Source organism: Pleurodeles waltl, chromosome 10, assembly GCF_031143425.1.
Source record: "Pleurodeles waltl isolate 20211129_DDA chromosome 10, aPleWal1.hap1.20221129, whole genome shotgun sequence".
Taxonomy (NCBI): domain Eukaryota; kingdom Metazoa; phylum Chordata; class Amphibia; order Caudata; family Salamandridae; genus Pleurodeles; species Pleurodeles waltl.
In genome coordinates this window covers 326,831,183-326,855,444 of record NC_090449.1, presented here as the reverse complement: position 1 = coordinate 326,855,444, position 24,262 = coordinate 326,831,183, and the positions used below count along the sequence as shown (strand labels likewise).

At 48.3% G+C, this 24,262-nt stretch overlaps 17 non-coding genes across 17 annotated transcripts; all 17 read left to right on the top strand.

Annotated features, from left to right (window-relative positions):
* The first annotated feature begins 387 nt into the window (after positions 1 to 387).
* Positions 388 to 460, top strand: TRNAV-UAC (transfer RNA valine (anticodon UAC)). Its single transcript has one exon. It is a non-coding gene; the product is annotated as a tRNA-Val (tRNA).
* A 2,930-nt stretch (positions 461 to 3,390) lies between these two features.
* On the top strand, positions 3,391 to 3,462 carry TRNAP-UGG (transfer RNA proline (anticodon UGG)). Its single transcript has one exon. It is a non-coding gene; the product is annotated as a tRNA-Pro (tRNA).
* Positions 3,463 to 3,906: 444 nt separating this feature from the next.
* TRNAV-UAC (transfer RNA valine (anticodon UAC)) lies at positions 3,907 to 3,979 on the top strand. The gene has a single exon. It is a non-coding gene; the product is annotated as a tRNA-Val (tRNA).
* Positions 3,980 to 5,500: 1,521 nt separating this feature from the next.
* Positions 5,501 to 5,573, top strand: TRNAV-AAC (transfer RNA valine (anticodon AAC)). The gene has a single exon. It is a non-coding gene; the product is annotated as a tRNA-Val (tRNA).
* A 1,336-nt stretch (positions 5,574 to 6,909) lies between these two features.
* TRNAP-UGG (transfer RNA proline (anticodon UGG)) lies at positions 6,910 to 6,981 on the top strand. The gene has a single exon. It is a non-coding gene; the product is annotated as a tRNA-Pro (tRNA).
* Positions 6,982 to 7,425: 444 nt separating this feature from the next.
* Positions 7,426 to 7,498, top strand: TRNAV-UAC (transfer RNA valine (anticodon UAC)). Its single transcript has one exon. It is a non-coding gene; the product is annotated as a tRNA-Val (tRNA).
* Positions 7,499 to 9,019: 1,521 nt separating this feature from the next.
* Positions 9,020 to 9,092, top strand: TRNAV-AAC (transfer RNA valine (anticodon AAC)). Its single transcript has one exon. It is a non-coding gene; the product is annotated as a tRNA-Val (tRNA).
* A 1,335-nt stretch (positions 9,093 to 10,427) lies between these two features.
* TRNAP-UGG (transfer RNA proline (anticodon UGG)) lies at positions 10,428 to 10,499 on the top strand. The gene has a single exon. It is a non-coding gene; the product is annotated as a tRNA-Pro (tRNA).
* A 444-nt stretch (positions 10,500 to 10,943) lies between these two features.
* On the top strand, positions 10,944 to 11,016 carry TRNAV-UAC (transfer RNA valine (anticodon UAC)). The gene has a single exon. It is a non-coding gene; the product is annotated as a tRNA-Val (tRNA).
* A 2,930-nt stretch (positions 11,017 to 13,946) lies between these two features.
* TRNAP-UGG (transfer RNA proline (anticodon UGG)) lies at positions 13,947 to 14,018 on the top strand. The gene has a single exon. It is a non-coding gene; the product is annotated as a tRNA-Pro (tRNA).
* Positions 14,019 to 14,462: 444 nt separating this feature from the next.
* TRNAV-UAC (transfer RNA valine (anticodon UAC)) lies at positions 14,463 to 14,535 on the top strand. The gene has a single exon. It is a non-coding gene; the product is annotated as a tRNA-Val (tRNA).
* Positions 14,536 to 16,056: 1,521 nt separating this feature from the next.
* Positions 16,057 to 16,129, top strand: TRNAV-AAC (transfer RNA valine (anticodon AAC)). Its single transcript has one exon. It is a non-coding gene; the product is annotated as a tRNA-Val (tRNA).
* A 1,336-nt stretch (positions 16,130 to 17,465) lies between these two features.
* Positions 17,466 to 17,537, top strand: TRNAP-UGG (transfer RNA proline (anticodon UGG)). Its single transcript has one exon. It is a non-coding gene; the product is annotated as a tRNA-Pro (tRNA).
* Positions 17,538 to 17,981: 444 nt separating this feature from the next.
* Positions 17,982 to 18,054, top strand: TRNAV-UAC (transfer RNA valine (anticodon UAC)). The gene has a single exon. It is a non-coding gene; the product is annotated as a tRNA-Val (tRNA).
* Positions 18,055 to 19,575: 1,521 nt separating this feature from the next.
* TRNAV-AAC (transfer RNA valine (anticodon AAC)) lies at positions 19,576 to 19,648 on the top strand. The gene has a single exon. It is a non-coding gene; the product is annotated as a tRNA-Val (tRNA).
* Positions 19,649 to 20,984: 1,336 nt separating this feature from the next.
* Positions 20,985 to 21,056, top strand: TRNAP-UGG (transfer RNA proline (anticodon UGG)). The gene has a single exon. It is a non-coding gene; the product is annotated as a tRNA-Pro (tRNA).
* A 444-nt stretch (positions 21,057 to 21,500) lies between these two features.
* On the top strand, positions 21,501 to 21,573 carry TRNAV-UAC (transfer RNA valine (anticodon UAC)). Its single transcript has one exon. It is a non-coding gene; the product is annotated as a tRNA-Val (tRNA).
* Positions 21,574 to 24,262: the final 2,689 nt, after the last annotated feature.

Sequence of the window (24,262 nt, the reverse complement as noted above, 5' to 3'; positions counted from 1 at the left end):
TAAGATGCCATGGTGGAATGCATTGCATGCTTTCTACTGGTGTCGAGGCAGTTCGGCATGATGAAGGAGTGCGGGATTTCTTTCTAACTGCTTTTTTGTGTTGGAGCAGCACTTCTCGTTGGAACATGAAATGCACAGTGCTTCTCCAAAGTAATTGCAGGGCTGGTTTTGAAATCACCTCTTGGAATGAAAGTGATCCCAGTTCCTTTCTTCCAAAGGAAGAGATCCTGTCAGAAAGGCTCAGCTTTGAGCGTCATGAATATTGTCCCTTAGTCCTTGCATTCCAGTCCAAAGCATAGCCACATAAAGAAAGCAGGTGTGTCTGTTTCCAGTGCAGTGGTTCCAGTCCAATGCATAGCCACATGAAGCAAATAAGCAGGCATGTCTGTTTCTGTAGTGTAGTGGTTATCACGTTCGCCTTACACGCGAAAGGTCCCTGGTTCGAGGCCAGGCAGAAACAGCAAGTTGCTGTGCTTTATCACATCATTTGCATTTACCACCTCACCTGACAGGTAAATTGAAATTAAAGAGGCTGTGTCTATCCCTCACCATCGTGAGGTACTACGCTCCAAGGGCATCGGTCTCAACTCACCAAGAGAAGACGATACACCTTACGGCAGTCAGTTGCTCCCTTTTTGACCTTTCCATTGAAGCCTGGGCCTACTGTGGTCAAGCCAGCCAAGGAAGGAAGGTATGAGAGCGAAAATGGCTTTCCTACCTTCACCAAGAACATACACCTTGAGCAAAGAAAGGGCCAGACTTACAAGGCCCTATCGCCACCGGCACATCATCTTTAGTGACGCCCTGGTGGCACTATGTACTGTGCCGTATTTACAAGACGCCGTTCAACCACGTTTTGTGGCTTAACACCACCTTGTAAATACGGCCCCTTCACGCGCAGCCCTTTCCCTGGAAGGGGCGTGCAATGGGCGTTGCTCTGGGTGGGCCACTGCAACACCATAGCATTTTGATGCTTCTCCAGTTTTACGAGTTTTTGTAAATCTGTGGCAGCGCCAAAATCCAAGCGCCATACAATGGGTGTCGTTATAGTGGAGAAACGAGCAGAAATGTTTTCATTTCTCCTCATTTTTGCTCTTTCTATGTGTGCTGCACGAACATATCGCCACTGAAGATTTCTGTTGTGCAGGAAGGTGTGCCTTCCTGAACAAAAACAATTTCCCCCTCCACGCAGCCATCCTTGTACCATGGCGCAAGGATGGCTGCGTTGGTGCTCGGCAGCTAATTTAGAGCTGGCGCAGAGGGAAGCACAGGGGTGCGCTGTATTCTACTAAATACGGCGCTTCCCTGCATTTTGAAAATGACTGAGTGCGAGGCTGCCAAATTTGGCAGAGCGTCTCACTCAGTCATCCTCTTGTAATTATGGGCCAAAAGGTCTAAAGGATAGAGGCGTTTTATGTCATGTTCGATGACGACCATGGAAATGACTCTAGTCATATTGCAGAAGAGAGAACCATGTGCATTTTCTTGCCTTGCGATGTATTCGCCCACTCTCTGCCCTCAACCCTAGGAGCAGGGTCTGAGCAGTGGTGCTTCTGTGCCCTCGCTCGTTGGTGTCCGGGTCCAAATCCCCAACACACCCTTTTTAGCAGAAAACACACAAATTTTACTCAAAATACACAAAGCTTGAAGATTCCTCATTCCACTCAAAGCATTGTTGTGCAAAATATTTTTAGCCTCAGGAGAAAAAAAGGATCACCATGCCTTGGCTTCCTTCCTGCTTGCTTTCAGTGTGCTCTGTGTGATGCTTTCACAGGCTCTGGTTTCAGGCATTTAGGCATCAGATATTTGTCTCTACCCGCAGCTGTGACTTTTCAGTACATCTGAGTGTACGCTTGCTGGCTGACAACGCTGCAATTTTCACACTTACTCCTCGCTTTGCGAGCAACTGCTGATCAAGTATAGAGGCAATCGGGCAAACATATGAGGGGAATTTTGCTCCTTCAGTCAAGCCCTCATGCTTGTTTCTGTAGAGTAGTGGTTATCACGTTCGCCTAACACGCGAAAGGTCCCCGGTTCGAGACCGGGCAGAAACAATGGGCAGTGTCTGCTTTTGTGTTTGCTCCCTAAAAGCTTAGTCTCACTCAGGGATGGCCTTTAAAAACTTGTGACCTGTGTAAAACTTGTATTACTATTGCAGGCCGGTAAAAAGTTATCTGCATCTTTGCGTAGTCGTGCATGTGCCTGGTTTCTTATTCTGTTTTTTACTTTTTTTTTTCTTGGCCATGTTATATTGTGGGGCCTTTAAACCTGTCACCTTGATAGGAACATTGCAAGCGGCAGCATCGACAAGTGCAGACTGAGGAGTCAGACCTAAACACAGACTCAGCTGTCAGAATGGCCGAGTGGTCTAAGGCGGCAGCCTCAAGAGAGCTTGATCTTCAGTTAAGCTAAGCATCCTGGTTTGCTCATGTAGTTGTGGGTTCAAATCGCACTTCTGATAGGTCTATTTTCTGCCCTTAAATCTTCCTCTGCTTGCACAGCCAGCTCCCCACAACACTATCTTTGCAAGCTGCTGTAGCATATGAAAAGAAATCCACCAACCCTCCGGCTGGGCCCTCAATCAGCATTCCATGTATTTCTGGAAGGGGCATCTCAGTCACGCCTTCTGTTAGAGCTGCACCTTATCACTGTAACTACCATGCTGGTTTCTACTTAAGCAGTTGATTCCATCGTTTGAAGTGAGGCTCTCCTGCCACTTTTGGGCAGAGAAGGCACTGCCCCTGCAACAACAACAGGCAGACAAGCTCAACCTGGGTTTCCTGGTTAGGTGGGCGGAGCAGAATGGCAATGGTCCCTCCTTGTGACTTGAAATTAACATGAAGAAGACAGAGAGGCAGCTGGGAGTAGGCAGTACCCATGCACCCCTGAACACTGTCTTGCGATTTTCACCCAATTCTGAAATGAGTCGGGAGGAAAGGAGGTGATTTTCCTATCGAAGGCCATTCTGGGAATTCAGCCACCCCGCGTCTCCCAGGTGAGTGTTTCAGGCCTGTGAGGCACTCATATAAATCTCGCCTGATCGAGCACTGAGCGAGCAAGTGTGCTTGAATACAAGAGGCATGCTCCTCTTGCTCAGGCGCAAGAGATGGCAGGCCCTTCAGTGCTTCTGGTCTGGAAGTCTACGGTGCAAGGGCCCAGGTCCTGCGGAGGCGTACAACTACCAGAAAGGGTCTGCTTTTCTCATCAGCGCCACAGTTCAGCTTGCTAGCATAGGGCTTCTTGACTACCTCTTGCCTTGCTAGAGGCAAAAAAAAAACCCTTGGCACAAAACATCAATTGCTATGGCACGCTTAGAAGGAGAGTCTCCAAGTGGCCCTGCTTTTTCACAAAGACACTTCAGAAGATGTTTGAAAGGCTTTTGCAGCAGCAGGCTCGTTGGTCTAGGGGTATGATTCTCGCTTTGGGTGTGAGAGGTCCCGGGTTCAAATCCCGGACGAGCCCGTGCCTTCATAGGTTCGATCTGTTTTTAAACAGGAGTATTTCTGCTTTCCACTCTTGTAAGATGCCATGGTGGAATGCATTGCATGCTTTCTACTGGTGTCGAGGCAGTTCGGCATGATGAAGGAGTGCGGGATTTCTTTCTAACTGCTTTTTTGTGTTGGAGCAGCACTTCTCGTTGGAACATGAAATGCACAGTGCTTCTCCAAAGTAATTGCAGGGCTGGTTTTGAAATCACCTCTTGGAATGTAAGTGATCCCAGTTCCTTTCTTCCAAAGGAAGAGATCCTGTCAGAAAGGCTCAGCTTTGAGCGTCATGAATATTGTCCCTTAGTCCTTGCATTCCAGTCCAAAGCATAGCCACATAAAGAAAGCAGGTGTGTCTGTTTCCAGTGCAGTGGTTCCAGTCCAATGCATAGCCACATGAAGCAAATAAGCAGGCATGTCTGTTTCTGTAGTGTAGTGGTTATCACGTTCGCCTTACACGCGAAAGGTCCCTGGTTCGAGGCCAGGCAGAAACAGCAAGTTGCTGTGCTTTATCACATTATTTGCATTTACCACCTCACCTGACAGGTAAATTGAAATTAAAGAGGCTGTGTCTATCCCTCACCATCGTGAGGTACTACGCTCCAAGGGCATCGGTCTCAACTCACCAAGAGAAGACGATACACCTTACGGCAGTCAGTTGCTCCCTTTTTGACCTTTCCATTGAAGCCTGGGCCTACTGTGGTCAAGCCAGCCAAGGAAGGAAGGTATGAGAGCGAAAATGGCTTTCCTACCTTCACCAAGAACATACACCTTGAGCAAAGAAAGGGCCAGACTTACAAGGCCCTATCGCCACCGGCACATCATCTTTAGTGACGCCCCGGTGGCACTATGTACTGTGCCGTATTTACAAGATGCCGTTCAACCACGTTTTGTGGCTTAACACCACCTTGTAAATACGGCCCCTTCACACGCAGCCCTTTCCCTGGAAGGGGCGTGCAATGGGCGTTGCTCTGGGTGGGCCACTGCAACACCATAGCATTTTGATGCTGCTCCAGTTTTACGAGTTTTTGTAAATCTGTGGCAGCGCCAAAAACCAAGCGCCATACAATGGGTGTCGTTATAGTGGAGAAACGAGCAGAAATGTTTTCATTTCTCCTCATTTTTGCTCTTTCTATGTGTGCTGCACGAACATATCGCCACTGAAGATTTCTGTTGTGCAGGAAGGTGTGCCTTCCTGAACAAAAACAATTTCCCCCTCCACGCAGCCATCCTTGTACCATGGCGCAAGGATGGCTGCGTTGGTGCTCGGCAGCTAATTTAGAGCTGGCGCAGAGGGAAGCACAGGGGTGCGCTGTATTCTACTAAATACGGCGCTTCCCTGCATTTTGAAAATGACTGAGTGCGAGGCTGCCAAATTTGGCAGAGCGTCTCACTCAGTCATCCTCTTGTAATTATGGGCCAAAAGGTCTAAAGGATAGAGGCGTTTTATGTCATGTTCGATGACGACCATGGAAATGATTCTAGTCATATTGCAGAAGAGAGAACCATGTGCATTTTCTTGCCTTGCGATGTATTCGCCCACTCTCTGCCCTCAACCCTAGGAGCAGGGTCTGAGCAGTGGTGCTTCTGTGCCCTCGCTCGTTGGTGTCCGGGTCCAAATCCCCAACACACCCTTTTTAGCAGAAAACACACAAATTTTACTCAAAATACACAAAGCTTGAAGATTCCTCATTCCACTCAAAGCATTGTTGTGCAAAATATTTTTAGCCTCAGGAGAAAAAAAGGATCACCATGCCTTGGCTTCCTTCCTGATTGCTTTCAGTGTGCTCTGTGTGATGCTTTCACAGGCTCTGGTTTCAGGCATTTAGGCATCAGATATTTGTCTCTACCCGCAGCTGTGACTTTTCAGTACATCTGAGTGTACGCTTGCTGGCTGACAACGCTGCAATTTTCACACTTACTCCTCGCTTTGCGAGCAACTGCTGATCAAGTATAGAGGCAATCGGGCAAACATATGAGGGGAATTTTGCTCCTTCAGTCAAGCCCTCATGCTTGTTTCTGTAGTGTAGTGGTTATCACGTTCGCCTAACACGCGAAAGGTCCCCGGTTCGAGACCGGGCAGAAACAATGGGCAGTGTCTGCTTTTGTGTTTGCTCCCTAAAAGCTTAGTCTCACTCAGGGATGGCCTTTAAAAACTTGTGACCTGTGTAAAACTTGTATTACTATTGCAGGCCGGTAAAAAGTTATCTGCATCTTTGCGTAGTCGTGCATGTGCCTGGTTTCTTATTCTGTTTTTTACTTTTTTTTTTCTTGGCCATGTTATATTGTGGGGCCTTTAAACCTGTCACCTTGATAGGAACATTGCAAGCGGCAGCATCGACAAGTGCAGACTGAGGAGTCAGACATAAACACAGACTCAGCTGTCAGGATGGCCGAGTGGTCTAAGGCGGCAGCCTCAAGAGAGCTTGATCTTCAGTTAAGCTAAGCATCCTGGTTTGCTCATGTAGTTGTGGGTTCATATCGCACTTCTGATAGGTCTATTTTCTGCCCTTAAATCTTCCTCTGCTTGCACAGCCAGCTCCCCACAACACTATCTTTGCAAGCTGCTGTAGCATATGAAAAGAAATCCACCAAACCTCCGGCTGGGCCCTCAATCAGCATTCCATGTATTTCTGGAAGGGGCATCTCAGTCACGCCTTCTGTTAGAGCTGCACCTTATCACTGTAACTACCATGCTGGTTTCTACTTAAGCAGTTGATTCCATCGTTTGAAGTGAGGCTCTCCTGCCACTTTTGGGCAGAGAAGGCACTGCCCCTGCAACAACAACAGGCAGACAAGCTCAACCTGGGTTTCCTGGTTAGGTGGGCGGAGCAGAATGGCAATGGTCCCTCCTTGTGACTTGAAATTAACATGAAGAAGACAGAGAGGCAGCTGGGAGTAGGCAGTACCCATGCACCCCTGAACACTGTCTTGCGATTTTCACCCAATTCTGAAATGAGTCGGGAGGAAAGGAGGTGATTTTCCTATCGAAGGCCATTCTGGGAATTCAGCCACCCCGCGTCTCCCAGGTGAGTGTTTCAGGCCTGTGAGGCACTCATATAAATCTCGCCTGATCGAGCACTGAGCGAGCAAGTGTGCTTGAATACAAGAGGCATGCTCCTCTTGCTCAGGCGCAAGAGATGGCAGGCCCTTCAGTGCTTCTGGTCTGGAAGTCTACGGTGCAAGGGCCCAGGTCCTGCGGAGGCGTACAACTACCAGAAAGGGTCTGCTTTTCTCATCAGCGCCACAGTTCAGCTTGCTAGCATAGGGCTTCTTGACTACCTCTTGCCTTGCTAGAGGCAAAAAAAAAACCCTTGGCACAAAACATCTATTGCTATGGCACGCTTAGAAGGAGAGTCTCCAAGTGGCCCTGCTTTTTCACAAAGACACTTCAGAAGATGTTTGAAAGGCTTTTGCAGCAGCAGGCTCGTTGGTCTAGGGGTATGATTCTCGCTTTGGGTGTGAGAGGTCCCGGGTTCAAATCCCGGACGAGCCCGTGCCTTCATAGGTTCGATCTGTTTTTAAACAGGAGTATTTCTGCTTTCCACTCTTGTAAGATGCCATGGTGGAATGCATTGCATGCTTTCTACTGGTGTCGAGGCAGTTCGGCATGATGAAGGAGTGCGGGATTTCTTTCTAACTGCTTTTTTGTGTTGGAGCAGCACTTCTCGTTGGAACATGAAATGCACAGTGCTTCTCCAAAGTAATTGCAGGGCTGGTTTTGAAATCACCTCTTGGAATGAAAGTGATCCCAGTTCCTTTCTTCCAAAGGAAGAGATCCTGTCAGAAAGGCTCAGCTTTGAGCGTCATGAATATTGTCCCTTAGTCCTTGCATTCCAGTCCAAAGCATAGCCACATAAAGAAAGCAGGTGTGTCTGTTTCCAGTGCAGTGGTTCCAGTCCAATGCATAGCCACATGAAGCAAATAAGCAGGCATGTCTGTTTCTGTAGTGTAGTGGTTATCACGTTCGCCTTACACGCGAAAGGTCCCTGGTTCGAGGCCAGGCAGAAACAGCAAGTTGCTGTGCTTTATCACATTATTTGCATTTACCACCTCACCTGACAGGTAAATTGAAATTAAAGAGGCTGTGTCTATCCCTCACCATCGTGAGGTACTACGCTCCAAGGGCATCGGTCTCAACTCACCAAGAGAAGACGATACACCTTACGGCAGTCAGTTGCTCCCTTTTTGACCTTTCCATTGAAGCCTGGGCCTACTGTGGTCAAGCCAGCCAAGGAAGGAAGGTATGAGAGCGAAAATGGCTTTCCTACCTTCACCAAGAACATACACCTTGAGCAAAGAAAGGGCCAGACTTACAAGGCCCTATCGCCACCGGCACATCATCTTTAGTGACGCCCCGGTGGCACTATGTACTGTGCCGTATTTACAAGACGCCGTTCAACCACGTTTTGTGGCTTAACACCACCTTGTAAATACGGCCCCTTCACACGCAGCCCTTTCCCTGGAAGGGGCGTGCAATGGGCGTTGCTCTGGGTGGGCCACTGCAACACCATAGCATTTTGATGCTGCTCCAGTTTTACGAGTTTTTGTAAATCTGTGGCAGCGCCAAAAACCAAGCGCCATACAATGGGTGTCGTTATAGTGGAGAAACGAGCAGAAATGTTTTCATTTCTCCTCATTTTTGCTCTTTCTATGTGTGCTGCACGAACATATCGCCACTGAAGATTTCTGTTGTGCAGGAAGGTGTGCCTTCCTGAACAAAAACAATTTCCCCCTCCACGCAGCCATCCTTGTACCATGGCGCAAGGATGGCTGCGTTGGTGCTCGGCAGCTAATTTAGAGCTGGCGCAGAGGGAAGCACAGGGGTGCGCTGTATTCTACTAAATACGGCGCTTCCCTGCATTTTGAAAATGACTGAGTGCGAGGCTGCCAAATTTGGCAGAGCGTCTCACTCAGTCATCCTCTTGTAATTATGGGCCAAAAGGTCTAAAGGATAGAGGCGTTTTATGTCATGTTCGATGACGACCATGGAAATGATTCTAGTCATATTGCAGAAGAGAGAACCATGTGCATTTTCTTGCCTTGCGATGTATTCGCCCACTCTCTGCCCTCAACCCTAGGAGCAGGGTCTGAGCAGTGGTGCTTCTGTGCCCTCGCTCGTTGGTGTCCGGGTCCAAATCCCCAACACACCCTTTTTAGCAGAAAACACACAAATTTTACTCAAAATACACAAAGCTTGAAGATTCCTCATTCCACTCAAAGCATTGTTGTGCAAAATATTTTTAGCCTCAGGAGAAAAAAAGGATCACCATGCCTTGGCTTCCTTCCTGATTGCTTTCAGTGTGCTCTGTGTGATGCTTTCACAGGCTCTGGTTTCAGGCATTTAGGCATCAGATATTTGTCTCTACCCGCAGCTGTGACTTTTCAGTACATCTGAGTGTACGCTTGCTGGCTGACAACGCTGCAATTTTCACACTTACTCCTCGCTTTGCGAGCAACTGCTGATCAAGTATAGAGGCAATCGGGCAAACATATGAGGGGAATTTTGCTCCTTCAGTCAAGCCCTCATGCTTGTTTCTGTAGTGTAGTGGTTATCACGTTCGCCTAACACGCGAAAGGTCCCCGGTTCGAGACCGGGCAGAAACAATGGGCAGTGTCTGCTTTTGTGTTTGCTCCCTAAAAGCTTAGTCTCACTCAGGGATGGCCTTTAAAAACTTGTGACCTGTGTAAAACTTGTATTACTATTGCAGGCCGGTAAAAAGTTATCTGCATCTTTGCGTAGTCGTGCATGTGCCTGGTTTCTTATTCTGTTTTTTACTTTTTTTTTTCTTGGCCATGTTATATTGTGGGGCCTTTAAACCTGTCACCTTGATAGGAACATTGCAAGCGGCAGCATCGACAAGTGCAGACTGAGGAGTCAGACCTAAACACAGACTCAGCTGTCAGGATGGCCGAGTGGTCTAAGGCGGCAGCCTCAAGAGAGCTTGATCTTCAGTTAAGCTAAGCATCCTGGTTTGCTCATGTAGTTGTGGGTTCATATCGCACTTCTGATAGGTCTATTTTCTGCCCTTAAATCTTCCTCTGCTTGCACAGCCAGCTCCCCACAACACTATCTTTGCAAGCTGCTGTAGCATATGAAAAGAAATCCACCAAACCTCCGGCTGGGCCCTCAATCAGCATTCCATGTATTTCTGGAAGGGGCATCTCAGTCACGCCTTCTGTTAGAGCTGCACCTTATCACTGTAACTACCATGCTGGTTTCTACTTAAGCAGTTGATTCCATCGTTTGAAGTGAGGCTCTCCTGCCACTTTTGGGCAGAGAAGGCACTGCCCCTGCAACAACAACAGGCAGACAAGCTCAACCTGGGTTTCCTGGTTAGGTGGGCGGAGCAGAATGGCAATGGTCCCTCCTTGTGACTTGAAATTAACATGAAGAAGACAGAGAGGCAGCTGGGAGTAGGCAGTACCCATGCACCCCTGAACACTGTCTTGCGATTTTCACCCAATTCTGAAATGAGTCGGGAGGAAAGGAGGTGATTTTCCTATCGAAGGCCATTCTGGGAATTCAGCCACCCCGCGTCTCCCAGGTGAGTGTTTCAGGCCTGTGAGGCACTCATATAAATCTCGCCTGATCGAGCACTGAGCGAGCAAGTGTGCTTGAATACAAGAGGCATGCTCCTCTTGCTCAGGCGCAAGAGATGGCAGGCCCTTCAGTGCTTCTGGTCTGGAAGTCTACGGTGCAAGGGCCCAGGTCCTCGGAGGCGTACAACTACCAGAAAGGGTCTGCTTTTCTCATCAGCGCCACAGTTCAGCTTGCTAGCATAGGGCTTCTTGACTACCTCTTGCCTTGCTAGAGGCAAAAAAAAAACCCTTGGCACAAAACATCAATTGCTATGGCACGCTTAGAAGGAGAGTCTCCAAGTGGCCCTGCTTTTTCACAAAGACACTTCAGAAGATGTTTGAAAGGCTTTTGCACCAGCAGGCTCGTTGGTCTAGGGGTATGATTCTCGCTTTGGGTGTGAGAGGTCCCGGGTTCAAATCCCGGACGAGCCCGTGCCTTCATAGGTTCGTTGTGTTTTTAAACAGGAGTTTTTCTGCTTTCCACTCTTGTAAGATGCCATGGTGGAATGCATTGCATGCTTTCTACTGGTGTCGAGGCAGTTCGGCATGATGAAGGAGTGCGGGATTTCTTTCTAACTGCTTTTTTGTGTTGGAGCAGCACTTCTCGTTGGAACATGAAATGCACAGTGCTTCTCCAAAGTAATTGCAGGGCTGGTTTTGAAATCACCTCTTGGAATGAAAGTGATCCCAGTTCCTTTCTTCCAAAGGAAGAGATCCTGTCAGAAAGGCTCAGCTTTGAGCGTCATGAATATTGTCCCTTAGTCCTTGCATTCCAGTCCAAAGCATAGCCACATAAAGAAAGCAGGTGTGTCTGTTTCCAGTGCAGTGGTTCCAGTCCAATGCATAGCCACATGAAGCAAATAAGCAGGCATGTCTGTTTCTGTAGTGTAGTGGTTATCACGTTCGCCTTACACGCGAAAGGTCCCTGGTTCGAGGCCAGGCAGAAACAGCAAGTTGCTGTGCTTTATCACATCATTTGCATTTACCACCTCACCTGACAGGTAAATTGAAATTAAAGAGGCTGTGTCTATCCCTCACCATCGTGAGGTACTACGCTCCAAGGGCATCGGTCTCAACTCACCAAGAGAAGACGATACACCTTACGGCAGTCAGTTGCTCCCTTTTTGACCTTTCCATTGAAGCCTGGGCCTACTGTGGTCAAGCCAGCCAAGGAAGGAAGGTATGAGAGCGAAAATGGCTTTCCTACCTTCACCAAGAACATACACCTTGAGCAAAGAAAGGGCCAGACTTACAAGGCCCTATCGCCACCGGCACATCATCTTTAGTGACGCCCTGGTGGCACTATGTACTGTGCCGTATTTACAAGACGCCGTTCAACCACGTTTTGTGGCTTAACACCACCTTGTAAATACGGCCCCTTCACGCGCAGCCCTTTCCCTGGAAGGGGCGTGCAATGGGCGTTGCTCTGGGTGGGCCACTGCAACACCATAGCATTTTGATGCTTCTCCAGTTTTACGAGTTTTTGTAAATCTGTGGCAGCGCCAAAATCCAAGCGCCATACAATGGGTGTCGTTATAGTGGAGAAACGAGCAGAAATGTTTTCATTTCTCCTCATTTTTGCTCTTTCTATGTGTGCTGCACGAACATATCGCCACTGAAGATTTCTGTTGTGCAGGAAGGTGTGCCTTCCTGAACAAAAACAATTTCCCCCTCCACGCAGCCATCCTTGTACCATGGCGCAAGGATGGCTGCGTTGGTGCTCGGCAGCTAATTTAGAGCTGGCGCAGAGGGAAGCACAGGGGTGCGCTGTATTCTACTAAATACGGCGCTTCCCTGCATTTTGAAAATGACTGAGTGCGAGGCTGCCAAATTTGGCAGAGCGTCTCACTCAGTCATCCTCTTGTAATTATGGGCCAAAAGGTCTAAAGGATAGAGGCGTTTTATGTCATGTTCGATGACGACCATGGAAATGACTCTAGTCATATTGCAGAAGAGAGAACCATGTGCATTTTCTTGCCTTGCGATGTATTCGCCCACTCTCTGCCCTCAACCCTAGGAGCAGGGTCTGAGCAGTGGTGCTTCTGTGCCCTCGCTCGTTGGTGTCCGGGTCCAAATCCCCAACACACCCTTTTTAGCAGAAAACACACAAATTTTACTCAAAATACACAAAGCTTGAAGATTCCTCATTCCACTCAAAGCATTGTTGTGCAAAATATTTTTAGCCTCAGGAGAAAAAAAGGATCACCATGCCTTGGCTTCCTTCCTGCTTGCTTTCAGTGTGCTCTGTGTGATGCTTTCACAGGCTCTGGTTTCAGGCATTTAGGCATCAGATATTTGTCTCTACCCGCAGCTGTGACTTTTCAGTACATCTGAGTGTACGCTTGCTGGCTGACAACGCTGCAATTTTCACACTTACTCCTCGCTTTGCGAGCAACTGCTGATCAAGTATAGAGGCAATCGGGCAAACATATGAGGGGAATTTTGCTCCTTCAGTCAAGCCCTCATGCTTGTTTCTGTAGAGTAGTGGTTATCACGTTCGCCTAACACGCGAAAGGTCCCCGGTTCGAGACCGGGCAGAAACAATGGGCAGTGTCTGCTTTTGTGTTTGCTCCCTAAAAGCTTAGTCTCACTCAGGGATGGCCTTTAAAAACTTGTGACCTGTGTAAAACTTGTATTACTATTGCAGGCCGGTAAAAAGTTATCTGCATCTTTGCGTAGTCGTGCATGTGCCTGGTTTCTTATTCTGTTTTTTACTTTTTTTTTTCTTGGCCATGTTATATTGTGGGGCCTTTAAACCTGTCACCTTGATAGGAACATTGCAAGCGGCAGCATCGACAAGTGCAGACTGAGGAGTCAGACCTAAACACAGACTCAGCTGTCAGAATGGCCGAGTGGTCTAAGGCGGCAGCCTCAAGAGAGCTTGATCTTCAGTTAAGCTAAGCATCCTGGTTTGCTCATGTAGTTGTGGGTTCAAATCGCACTTCTGATAGGTCTATTTTCTGCCCTTAAATCTTCCTCTGCTTGCACAGCCAGCTCCCCACAACACTATCTTTGCAAGCTGCTGTAGCATATGAAAAGAAATCCACCAACCCTCCGGCTGGGCCCTCAATCAGCATTCCATGTATTTCTGGAAGGGGCATCTCAGTCACGCCTTCTGTTAGAGCTGCACCTTATCACTGTAACTACCATGCTGGTTTCTACTTAAGCAGTTGATTCCATCGTTTGAAGTGAGGCTCTCCTGCCACTTTTGGGCAGAGAAGGCACTGCCCCTGCAACAACAACAGGCAGACAAGCTCAACCTGGGTTTCCTGGTTAGGTGGGCGGAGCAGAATGGCAATGGTCCCTCCTTGTGACTTGAAATTAACATGAAGAAGACAGAGAGGCAGCTGGGAGTAGGCAGTACCCATGCACCCCTGAACACTGTCTTGCGATTTTCACCCAATTCTGAAATGAGTCGGGAGGAAAGGAGGTGATTTTCCTATCGAAGGCCATTCTGGGAATTCAGCCACCCCGCGTCTCCCAGGTGAGTGTTTCAGGCCTGTGAGGCACTCATATAAATCTCGCCTGATCGAGCACTGAGCGAGCAAGTGTGCTTGAATACAAGAGGCATGCTCCTCTTGCTCAGGCGCAAGAGATGGCAGGCCCTTCAGTGCTTCTGGTCTGGAAGTCTACGGTGCAAGGGCCCAGGTCCTGCGGAGGCGTACAACTACCAGAAAGGGTCTGCTTTTCTCATCAGCGCCACAGTTCAGCTTGCTAGCATAGGGCTTCTTGACTACCTCTTGCCTTGCTAGAGGCAAAAAAAAAACCCTTGGCACAAAACATCAATTGCTATGGCACGCTTAGAAGGAGAGTCTCCAAGTGGCCCTGCTTTTTCACAAAGACACTTCAGAAGATGTTTGAAAGGCTTTTGCAGCAGCAGGCTCGTTGGTCTAGGGGTATGATTCTCGCTTTGGGTGTGAGAGGTCCCGGGTTCAAATCCCGGACGAGCCCGTGCCTTCATAGGTTCGATCTGTTTTTAAACAGGAGTATTTCTGCTTTCCACTCTTGTAAGATGCCATGGTGGAATGCATTGCATGCTTTCTACTGGTGTCGAGGCAGTTCGGCATGATGAAGGAGTGCGGGATTTCTTTCTAACTGCTTTTTTGTGTTGGAGCAGCACTTCTCGTTGGAACATGAAATGCACAGTGCTTCTCCAAAGTAATTGCAGGGCTGGTTTTGAAATCACCTCTTGGAATGTAAGTGATCCCAGTTCCTTTCTTCCAAAGGAAGAGATCCTGTCAGAAAGGCTCAGCTTTGAGCGTCATGAATATTGTCCCTTAGTCCTTGCATTCCAGTCCAAAGCATAGCCACATAAAGAAAGCAGGTGTGTCTGTTTCCAGTGCAGTGGTTCCAGTCCAATGCATAGCCACATGAAGCAAATAAGCAGGCATGTCTGTTTCTGTAGTGTAGTGGTTATCACGTTCGCCTTACACGCGAAAGGTCCCTGGTTCGAGGCCAGGCAGAAACAGCAAGTTGCTGTGCTTTATCACATTATTTGCATTTACCACCTCACCTGACAGGTAAATTGAAATTAAAGAGGCTGTGTCTATCCCTCACCATCGTGAGGTACTACGCTCCAAGGGCATCGGTCTCAACTCACCAAGAGAAGACGATACACCTTACGGCAGTCAGTTGCTCCCTTTTTGACCTTTCCATTGAAGCCTGGGCCTACTGTGGTCAAGCCAGCCAAGGAAGGAAGGTATGAGAGCGAAAATGGCTTTCCTACCTTCACCAAGAACATACACCTTGAGCAAAGAAAGGGCCAGACTTACAAGGCCCTATCGCCACCGGCACATCATCTTTAGTGACGCCCCGGTGGCACTATGTACTGTGCCGTATTTACAAGATGCCGTTCAACCACGTTTTGTGGCTTAACACCACCTTGTAAATACGGCCCCTTCACACGCAGCCCTTTCCCTGGAAGGGGCGTGCAATGGGCGTTGCTCTGGGTGGGCCACTGCAACACCATAGCATTTTGATGCTGCTCCAGTTTTACGAGTTTTTGTAAATCTGTGGCAGCGCCAAAAACCAAGCGCCATACAATGGGTGTCGTTATAGTGGAGAAACGAGCAGAAATGTTTTCATTTCTCCTCATTTTTGCTCTTTCTATGTGTGCTGCACGAACATATCGCCACTGAAGATTTCTGTTGTGCAGGAAGGTGTGCCTTCCTGAACAAAAACAATTTCCCCCTCCACGCAGCCATCCTTGTACCATGGCGCAAGGATGGCTGCGTTGGTGCTCGGCAGCTAATTTAGAGCTGGCGCAGAGGGAAGCACAGGGGTGCGCTGTATTCTACTAAATACGGCGCTTCCCTGCATTTTGAAAATGACTGAGTGCGAGGCTGCCAAATTTGGCAGAGCGTCTCACTCAGTCATCCTCTTGTAATTATGGGCCAAAAGGTCTAAAGGATAGAGGCGTTTTATGTCATGTTCGATGACGACCATGGAAATGATTCTAGTCATATTGCAGAAGAGAGAACCATGTGCATTTTCTTGCCTTGCGATGTATTCGCCCACTCTCTGCCCTCAACCCTAGGAGCAGGGTCTGAGCAGTGGTGCTTCTGTGCCCTCGCTCGTTGGTGTCCGGGTCCAAATCCCCAACACACCCTTTTTAGCAGAAAACACACAAATTTTACTCAAAATACACAAAGCTTGAAGATTCCTCATTCCACTCAAAGCATTGTTGTGCAAAATATTTTTAGCCTCAGGAGAAAAAAAGGATCACCATGCCTTGGCTTCCTTCCTGATTGCTTTCAGTGTGCTCTGTGTGATGCTTTCACAGGCTCTGGTTTCAGGCATTTAGGCATCAGATATTTGTCTCTACCCGCAGCTGTGACTTTTCAGTACATCTGAGTGTACGCTTGCTGGCTGACAACGCTGCAATTTTCACACTTACTCCTCGCTTTGCGAGCAACTGCTGATCAAGTATAGAGGCAATCGGGCAAACATATGAGGGGAATTTTGCTCCTTCAGTCAAGCCCTCATGCTTGTTTCTGTAGTGTAGTGGTTATCACGTTCGCCTAACACGCGAAAGGTCCCCGGTTCGAGACCGGGCAGAAACAATGGGCAGTGTCTGCTTTTGTGTTTGCTCCCTAAAAGCTTAGTCTCACTCAGGGATGGCCTTTAAAAACTTGTGACCTGTGTAAAACTTGTATTACTATTGCAGGCCGGTAAAAAGTTATCTGCATCTTTGCGTAGTCGTGCATGTGCCTGGTTTCTTATTCTGTTTTTTACTTTTTTTTTTCTTGGCCATGTTATATTGTGGGGCCTTTAAACCTGTCACCTTGATAGGAACATTGCAAGCGGCAGCATCGACAAGTGCAGACTGAGGAGTCAGACATAAACACAGACTCAGCTGTCAGGATGGCCGAGTGGTCTAAGGCGGCAGCCTCAAGAGAGCTTGATCTTCAGTTAAGCTAAGCATCCTGGTTTGCTCATGTAGTTGTGGGTTCATATCGCACTTCTGATAGGTCTATTTTCTGCCCTTAAATCTTCCTCTGCTTGCACAGCCAGCTCCCCACAACACTATCTTTGCAAGCTGCTGTAGCATATGAAAAGAAATCCACCAAACCTCCGGCTGGGCCCTCAATCAGCATTCCATGTATTTCTGGAAGGGGCATCTCAGTCACGCCTTCTGTTAGAGCTGCACCTTATCACTGTAACTACCATGCTGGTTTCTACTTAAGCAGTTGATTCCATCGTTTGAAGTGAGGCTCTCCTGCCACTTTTGGGCAGAGAAGGCACTGCCCCTGCAACAACAACAGGCAGACAAGCTCAACCTGGGTTTCCTGGTTAGGTGGGCGGAGCAGAATGGCAATGGTCCCTCCTTGTGACTTGAAATTAACATGAAGAAGACAGAGAGGCAGCTGGGAGTAGGCAGTACCCATGCACCCCTGAACACTGTCTTGCGATTTTCACCCAATTCTGAAATGAGTCGGGAGGAAAGGAGGTGATTTTCCTATCGAAGGCCATTCTGGGAATTCAGCCACCCCGCGTCTCCCAGGTGAGTGTTTCAGGCCTGTGAGGCACTCATATAAATCTCGCCTGATCGAGCACTGAGCGAGCAAGTGTGCTTGAATACAAGAGGCATGCTCCTCTTGCTCAGGCGCAAGAGATGGCAGGCCCTTCAGTGCTTCTGGTCTGGAAGTCTACGGTGCAAGGGCCCAGGTCCTGCGGAGGCGTACAACTACCAGAAAGGGTCTGCTTTTCTCATCAGCGCCACAGTTCAGCTTGCTAGCATAGGGCTTCTTGACTACCTCTTGCCTTGCTAGAGGCAAAAAAAAAACCCTTGGCACAAAACATCTATTGCTATGGCACGCTTAGAAGGAGAGTCTCCAAGTGGCCCTGCTTTTTCACAAAGACACTTCAGAAGATGTTTGAAAGGCTTTTGCAGCAGCAGGCTCGTTGGTCTAGGGGTATGATTCTCGCTTTGGGTGTGAGAGGTCCCGGGTTCAAATCCCGGACGAGCCCGTGCCTTCATAGGTTCGATCTGTTTTTAAACAGGAGTATTTCTGCTTTCCACTCTTGTAAGATGCCATGGTGGAATGCATTGCATGCTTTCTACTGGTGTCGAGGCAGTTCGGCATGATGAAGGAGTGCGGGATTTCTTTCTAACTGCTTTTTTGTGTTGGAGCAGCACTTCTCGTTGGAACATGAAATGCACAGTGCTTCTCCAAAGTAATTGCAGGGCTGGTTTTGAAATCACCTCTTGGAATGAAAGTGATCCCAGTTCCTTTCTTCCAAAGGAAGAGATCCTGTCAGAAAGGCTCAGCTTTGAGCGTCATGAATATTGTCCCTTAGTCCTTGCATTCCAGTCCAAAGCATAGCCACATAAAGAAAGCAGGTGTGTCTGTTTCCAGTGCAGTGGTTCCAGTCCAATGCATAGCCACATGAAGCAAATAAGCAGGCATGTCTGTTTCTGTAGTGTAGTGGTTATCACGTTCGCCTTACACGCGAAAGGTCCCTGGTTCGAGGCCAGGCAGAAACAGCAAGTTGCTGTGCTTTATCACATTATTTGCATTTACCACCTCACCTGACAGGTAAATTGAAATTAAAGAGGCTGTGTCTATCCCTCACCATCGTGAGGTACTACGCTCCAAGGGCATCGGTCTCAACTCACCAAGAGAAGACGATACACCTTACGGCAGTCAGTTGCTCCCTTTTTGACCTTTCCATTGAAGCCTGGGCCTACTGTGGTCAAGCCAGCCAAGGAAGGAAGGTATGAGAGCGAAAATGGCTTTCCTACCTTCACCAAGAACATACACCTTGAGCAAAGAAAGGGCCAGACTTACAAGGCCCTATCGCCACCGGCACATCATCTTTAGTGACGCCCCGGTGGCACTATGTACTGTGCCGTATTTACAAGACGCCGTTCAACCACGTTTTGTGGCTTAACACCACCTTGTAAATACGGCCCCTTCACACGCAGCCCTTTCCCTGGAAGGGGCGTGCAATGGGCGTTGCTCTGGGTGGGCCACTGCAACACCATAGCATTTTGATGCTGCTCCAGTTTTACGAGTTTTTGTAAATCTGTGGCAGCGCCAAAAACCAAGCGCCATACAATGGGTGTCGTTATAGTGGAGAAACGAGCAGAAATGTTTTCATTTCTCCTCATTTTTGCTCTTTCTATGTGTGCTGCACGAACATATCGCCACTGAAGATTTCTGTTGTGCAGGAAGGTGTGCCTTCCTGAACAAAAACAATTTCCCCCTCCACGCAGCCATCCTTGTACCATGGCGCAAGGATGGCTGCGTTGGTGCTCGGCAGCTAATTTAGAGCTGGCGCAGAGGGAAGCACAGGGGTGCGCTGTATTCTACTAAATACGGCGCTTCCCTGCATTTTGAAAATGACTGAGTGCGAGGCTGCCAAATTTGGCAGAGCGTCTCACTCAGTCATCCTCTTGTAATTATGGGCCAAAAGGTCTAAAGGATAGAGGCGTTTTATGTCATGTTCGATGACGACCATGGAAATGATTCTAGTCATATTGCAGAAGAGAGAACCATGTGCATTTTCTTGCCTTGCGATGTATTCGCCCACTCTCTGCCCTCAACCCTAGGAGCAGGGTCTGAGCAGTGGTGCTTCTGTGCCCTCGCTCGTTGGTGTCCGGGTCCAAATCCCCAACACACCCTTTTTAGCAGAAAACACACAAATTTTACTCAAAATACACAAAGCTTGAAGATTCCTCATTCCACTCAAAGCATTGTTGTGCAAAATATTTTTAGCCTCAGGAGAAAAAAAGGATCACCATGCCTTGGCTTCCTTCCTGATTGCTTTCAGTGTGCTCTGTGTGATGCTTTCACAGGCTCTGGTTTCAGGCATTTAGGCATCAGATATTTGTCTCTACCCGCAGCTGTGACTTTTCAGTACATCTGAGTGTACGCTTGCTGGCTGACAACGCTGCAATTTTCACACTTACTCCTCGCTTTGCGAGCAACTGCTGATCAAGTATAGAGGCAATCGGGCAAACATATGAGGGGAATTTTGCTCCTTCAGTCAAGCCCTCATGCTTGTTTCTGTAGTGTAGTGGTTATCACGTTCGCCTAACACGCGAAAGGTCCCCGGTTCGAGACCGGGCAGAAACAATGGGCAGTGTCTGCTTTTGTGTTTGCTCCCTAAAAGCTTAGTCTCACTCAGGGATGGCCTTTAAAAACTTGTGACCTGTGTAAAACTTGTATTACTATTGCAGGCCGGTAAAAAGTTATCTGCATCTTTGCGTAGTCGTGCATGTGCCTGGTTTCTTATTCTGTTTTTTACTTTTTTTTTTCTTGGCCATGTTATATTGTGGGGCCTTTAAACCTGTCACCTTGATAGGAACATTGCAAGCGGCAGCATCGACAAGTGCAGACTGAGGAGTCAGACCTAAACACAGACTCAGCTGTCAGGATGGCCGAGTGGTCTAAGGCGGCAGCCTCAAGAGAGCTTGATCTTCAGTTAAGCTAAGCATCCTGGTTTGCTCATGTAGTTGTGGGTTCATATCGCACTTCTGATAGGTCTATTTTCTGCCCTTAAATCTTCCTCTGCTTGCACAGCCAGCTCCCCACAACACTATCTTTGCAAGCTGCTGTAGCATATGAAAAGAAATCCACCAAACCTCCGGCTGGGCCCTCAATCAGCATTCCATGTATTTCTGGAAGGGGCATCTCAGTCACGCCTTCTGTTAGAGCTGCACCTTATCACTGTAACTACCATGCTGGTTTCTACTTAAGCAGTTGATTCCATCGTTTGAAGTGAGGCTCTCCTGCCACTTTTGGGCAGAGAAGGCACTGCCCCTGCAACAACAACAGGCAGACAAGCTCAACCTGGGTTTCCTGGTTAGGTGGGCGGAGCAGAATGGCAATGGTCCCTCCTTGTGACTTGAAATTAACATGAAGAAGACAGAGAGGCAGCTGGGAGTAGGCAGTACCCATGCACCCCTGAACACTGTCTTGCGATTTTCACCCAATTCTGAAATGAGTCGGGAGGAAAGGAGGTGATTTTCCTATCGAAGGCCATTCTGGGAATTCAGCCACCCCGCGTCTCCCAGGTGAGTGTTTCAGGCCTGTGAGGCACTCATATAAATCTCGCCTGATCGAGCACTGAGCGAGCAAGTGTGCTTGAATACAAGAGGCATGCTCCTCTTGCTCAGGCGCAAGAGATGGCAGGCCCTTCAGTGCTTCTGGTCTGGAAGTCTACGGTGCAAGGGCCCAGGTCCTGCGGAGGCGTACAACTACCAGAAAGGGTCTGCTTTTCTCATCAGCGCCACAGTTCAGCTTGCTAGCATAGGGCTTCTTGACTACCTCTTGCCTTGCTAGAGGCAAAAAAAAAACCCTTGGCACAAAACATCTATTGCTATGGCACGCTTAGAAGGAGAGTCTCCAAGTGGCCCTGCTTTTTCACAAAGACACTTCAGAAGATGTTTGAAAGGCTTTTGCAGCAGCAGGCTCGTTGGTCTAGGGGTATGATTCTCGCTTTGGGTGTGAGAGGTCCCGGGTTCAAATCCCGGACGAGCCCGTGCCTTCATAGGTTCGATCTGTTTTTAAACAGGAGTATTTCTGCTTTCCACTCTTGTAAGATGCCATGGTGGAATGCATTGCATGCTTTCTACTGGTGTCGAGGCAGTTCGGCATGATGAAGGAGTGCGGGATTTCTTTCTAACTGCTTTTTTGTGTTGGAGCAGCACTTCTCGTTGGAACATGAAATGCACAGTGCTTCTCCAAAGTAATTGCAGGGCTGGTTTTGAAATCACCTCTTGGAATGAAAGTGATCCCAGTTCCTTTCTTCCAAAGGAAGAGATCCTGTCAGAAAGGCTCAGCTTTGAGCGTCATGAATATTGTCCCTTAGTCCTTGCATTCCAGTCCAAAGCATAGCCACATAAAGAAAGCAGGTGTGTCTGTTTCCAGTGCAGTGGTTCCAGTCCAATGCATAGCCACATGAAGCAAATAAGCAGGCATGTCTGTTTCTGTAGTGTAGTGGTTATCACGTTCGCCTTACACGCGAAAGGTCCCTGGTTCGAGGCCAGGCAGAAACAGCAAGTTGCTGTGCTTTATCACATTATTTGCATTTACCACCTCACCTGACAGGTAAATTGAAATTAAAGAGGCTGTGTCTATCCCTCACCATCGTGAGGTACTACGCTCCAAGGGCATCGGTCTCAACTCACCAAGAGAAGACGATACACCTTACGGCAGTCAGTTGCTCCCTTTTTGACCTTTCCATTGAAGCCTGGGCCTACTGTGGTCAAGCCAGCCAAGGAAGGAAGGTATGAGAGCGAAAATGGCTTTCCTACCTTCACCAAGAACATACACCTTGAGCAAAGAAAGGGCCAGACTTACAAGGCCCTATCGCCACCGGCACATCATCTTTAGTGACGCCCCGGTGGCACTATGTACTGTGCCGTATTTACAAGACGCCGTTCAACCACGTTTTGTGGCTTAACACCACCTTGTAAATACGGCCCCTTCACACGCAGCCCTTTCCCTGGAAGGGGCGTGCAATGGGCGTTGCTCTGGGTGGGCCACTGCAACACCATAGCATTTTGATGCTGCTCCAGTTTTACGAGTTTTTGTAAATCTGTGGCAGCGCCAAAATCCAAGCGCCATACAATTAGTGTCGTTATAGTGGAGAAACGAGCAGAAATGTTTTCATTTCTCCTCATTTTTGCTCTTTCTATGTGTGCTGCACGAACATATCGCCACTGAAGATTTCTGTTGTGCAGGAAGGTGTGCCTTCCTGAACAAAAACAATTTCCCCCTCCACGCAGCCATCCTTGTACCATGGCGCAAGGATGGCTGCGTTGGTGCTCGGCAGCTAATTTAGAGCTGGCGCAGAGGGAAGCACAGGGGTGCGCTGTATTCTACTAAATACGGCGCTTCCCTGCATTTTGAAAATGACTGAGTGCGAGGCTGCCAAATTTGGCAGAGCGTCTCACTCAGTCATCCTCTTGTAATTATGGGCCAAAAGGTCTAAAGGATAGAGGCGTTTTATGTCATGTTCGATGACGACCATGGAAATGACTCTAGTCATATTGCAGAAGAGAGAACCATGTGCATTTTCTTGCCTTGCGATGTATTCGCCCACTCTCTGCCCTCAACCCTAGGAGCAGGGTCTGAGCAGTGGTGCTTCTGTGCCCTCGCTCGTTGGTGTCCGGGTCCAAATCCCCAACACACCCTTTTTAGCAGAAAACACACAAATTTTACTCAAAATACACAAAGCTTGAAGATTCCTCATTCCACTCAAAGCATTGTTGTGCAAAATATTTTTAGCCTCAGGAGAAAAAAAGGATCACCATGCCTTGGCTTCCTTCCTGCTTGCTTTCAGTGTGCTCTGTGTGATGCTTTCACAGGCTCTGGTTTCAGGCATTTAGGCATCAGATATTTGTCTCTACCCGCAGCTGTGACTTTTCAGTACATCTGAGTGTACGCTTGCTGGCTGACAACGCTGCAATTTTCACACTTACTCCTCGCTTTGCGAGCAACTGCTGATCAAGTATAGAGGCAATCGGGCAAACATATGAGGGGAATTTTGCTCCTTCAGTCAAGCCCTCATGCTTGTTTCTGTAGAGTAGTGGTTATCACGTTCGCCTAACACGCGAAAGGTCCCTGGTTCGAGACCGGGCAGAAACAATGGGCAGTGTCTGCTTTTGTGTTTGCTCCCTAAAAGCTTAGTCTAACTCAGGGATGGCCTTTAAAAACTTGTGACCTGTGTAAAACTTGTATTACTATTGCAGGCCGGTAAAAAGTTATCTGCATCTTTGCGTAGTCGTGCATGTGCCTGGTTTCTTATTCTGTTTTTTACTTTTTTTTTTCTTGGCCATGTTATATTGTGGGGCCTTTAAACCTGTCACCTTGATAGGAACATTGCAAGCGGCAGCATCGACAAGTGCAGACTGAGGAGTCAGACCTAAACACAGACTCAGCTGTCAGGATGGCCGAGTGGTCTAAGGCGGCAGCCTCAAGAGAGCTTGATCTTCAGTTAAGCTAAGCATCCTGGTTTGCTCATGTAGTTGTGGGTTCATATCGCACTTCTGATAGGTCTATTTTCTGCCCTTAAATCTTCCTCTGCTTGCACAGCCAGCTCCCCACAACACTATCTTTGCAAGCTGCTGTAGCATATGAAAAGAAATCCACCAACCCTCCGGCTGGGCCCTCAATCAGCATTCCATGTATTTCTGGAAGGGGCATCTCAGTCACGCCTTCTGTTAGAGCTGCACCTTATCACTGTAACTACCATGCTGGTTTCTACTTAAGCAGTTGATTCCATCGTTTGAAGTGAGGCTCTCCTGCCACTTTTGGGCAGAGAAGGCACTGCCCCTGCAACAACAACAGGCAGACAAGCTCAACCTGGGTTTCCTGGTTAGGTGGGCGGAGCAGAATGGCAATGGTCCCTCCCTGTGACTTGAAATTAACATGAAGAAGACAGAGAGGCAGCTGGGAGTAGGCAGTACCCATGCACCCCTGAACACTGTCTTGCGATTTTCACCCAATTCTGAAATGAGTCGGGAGGAAAGGAGGCGATTTTCCTATCGAAGGCCATTCTGGGAATTCAGCCACCCCGCGTCTCCCAGGTGAGTGTTTCAGGCCTGTGAGGCACTCATATAAATCTCGCCTGATCGAGCACTGAGCGAGCAAGTGTGCTTGAATACAAGAGGCATGCTCCTCTGGCTCAGGCGCAAGAGATGGCAGGCCCTTCAGTGCTTCTGGTCTGGAAGTCTACGGTGC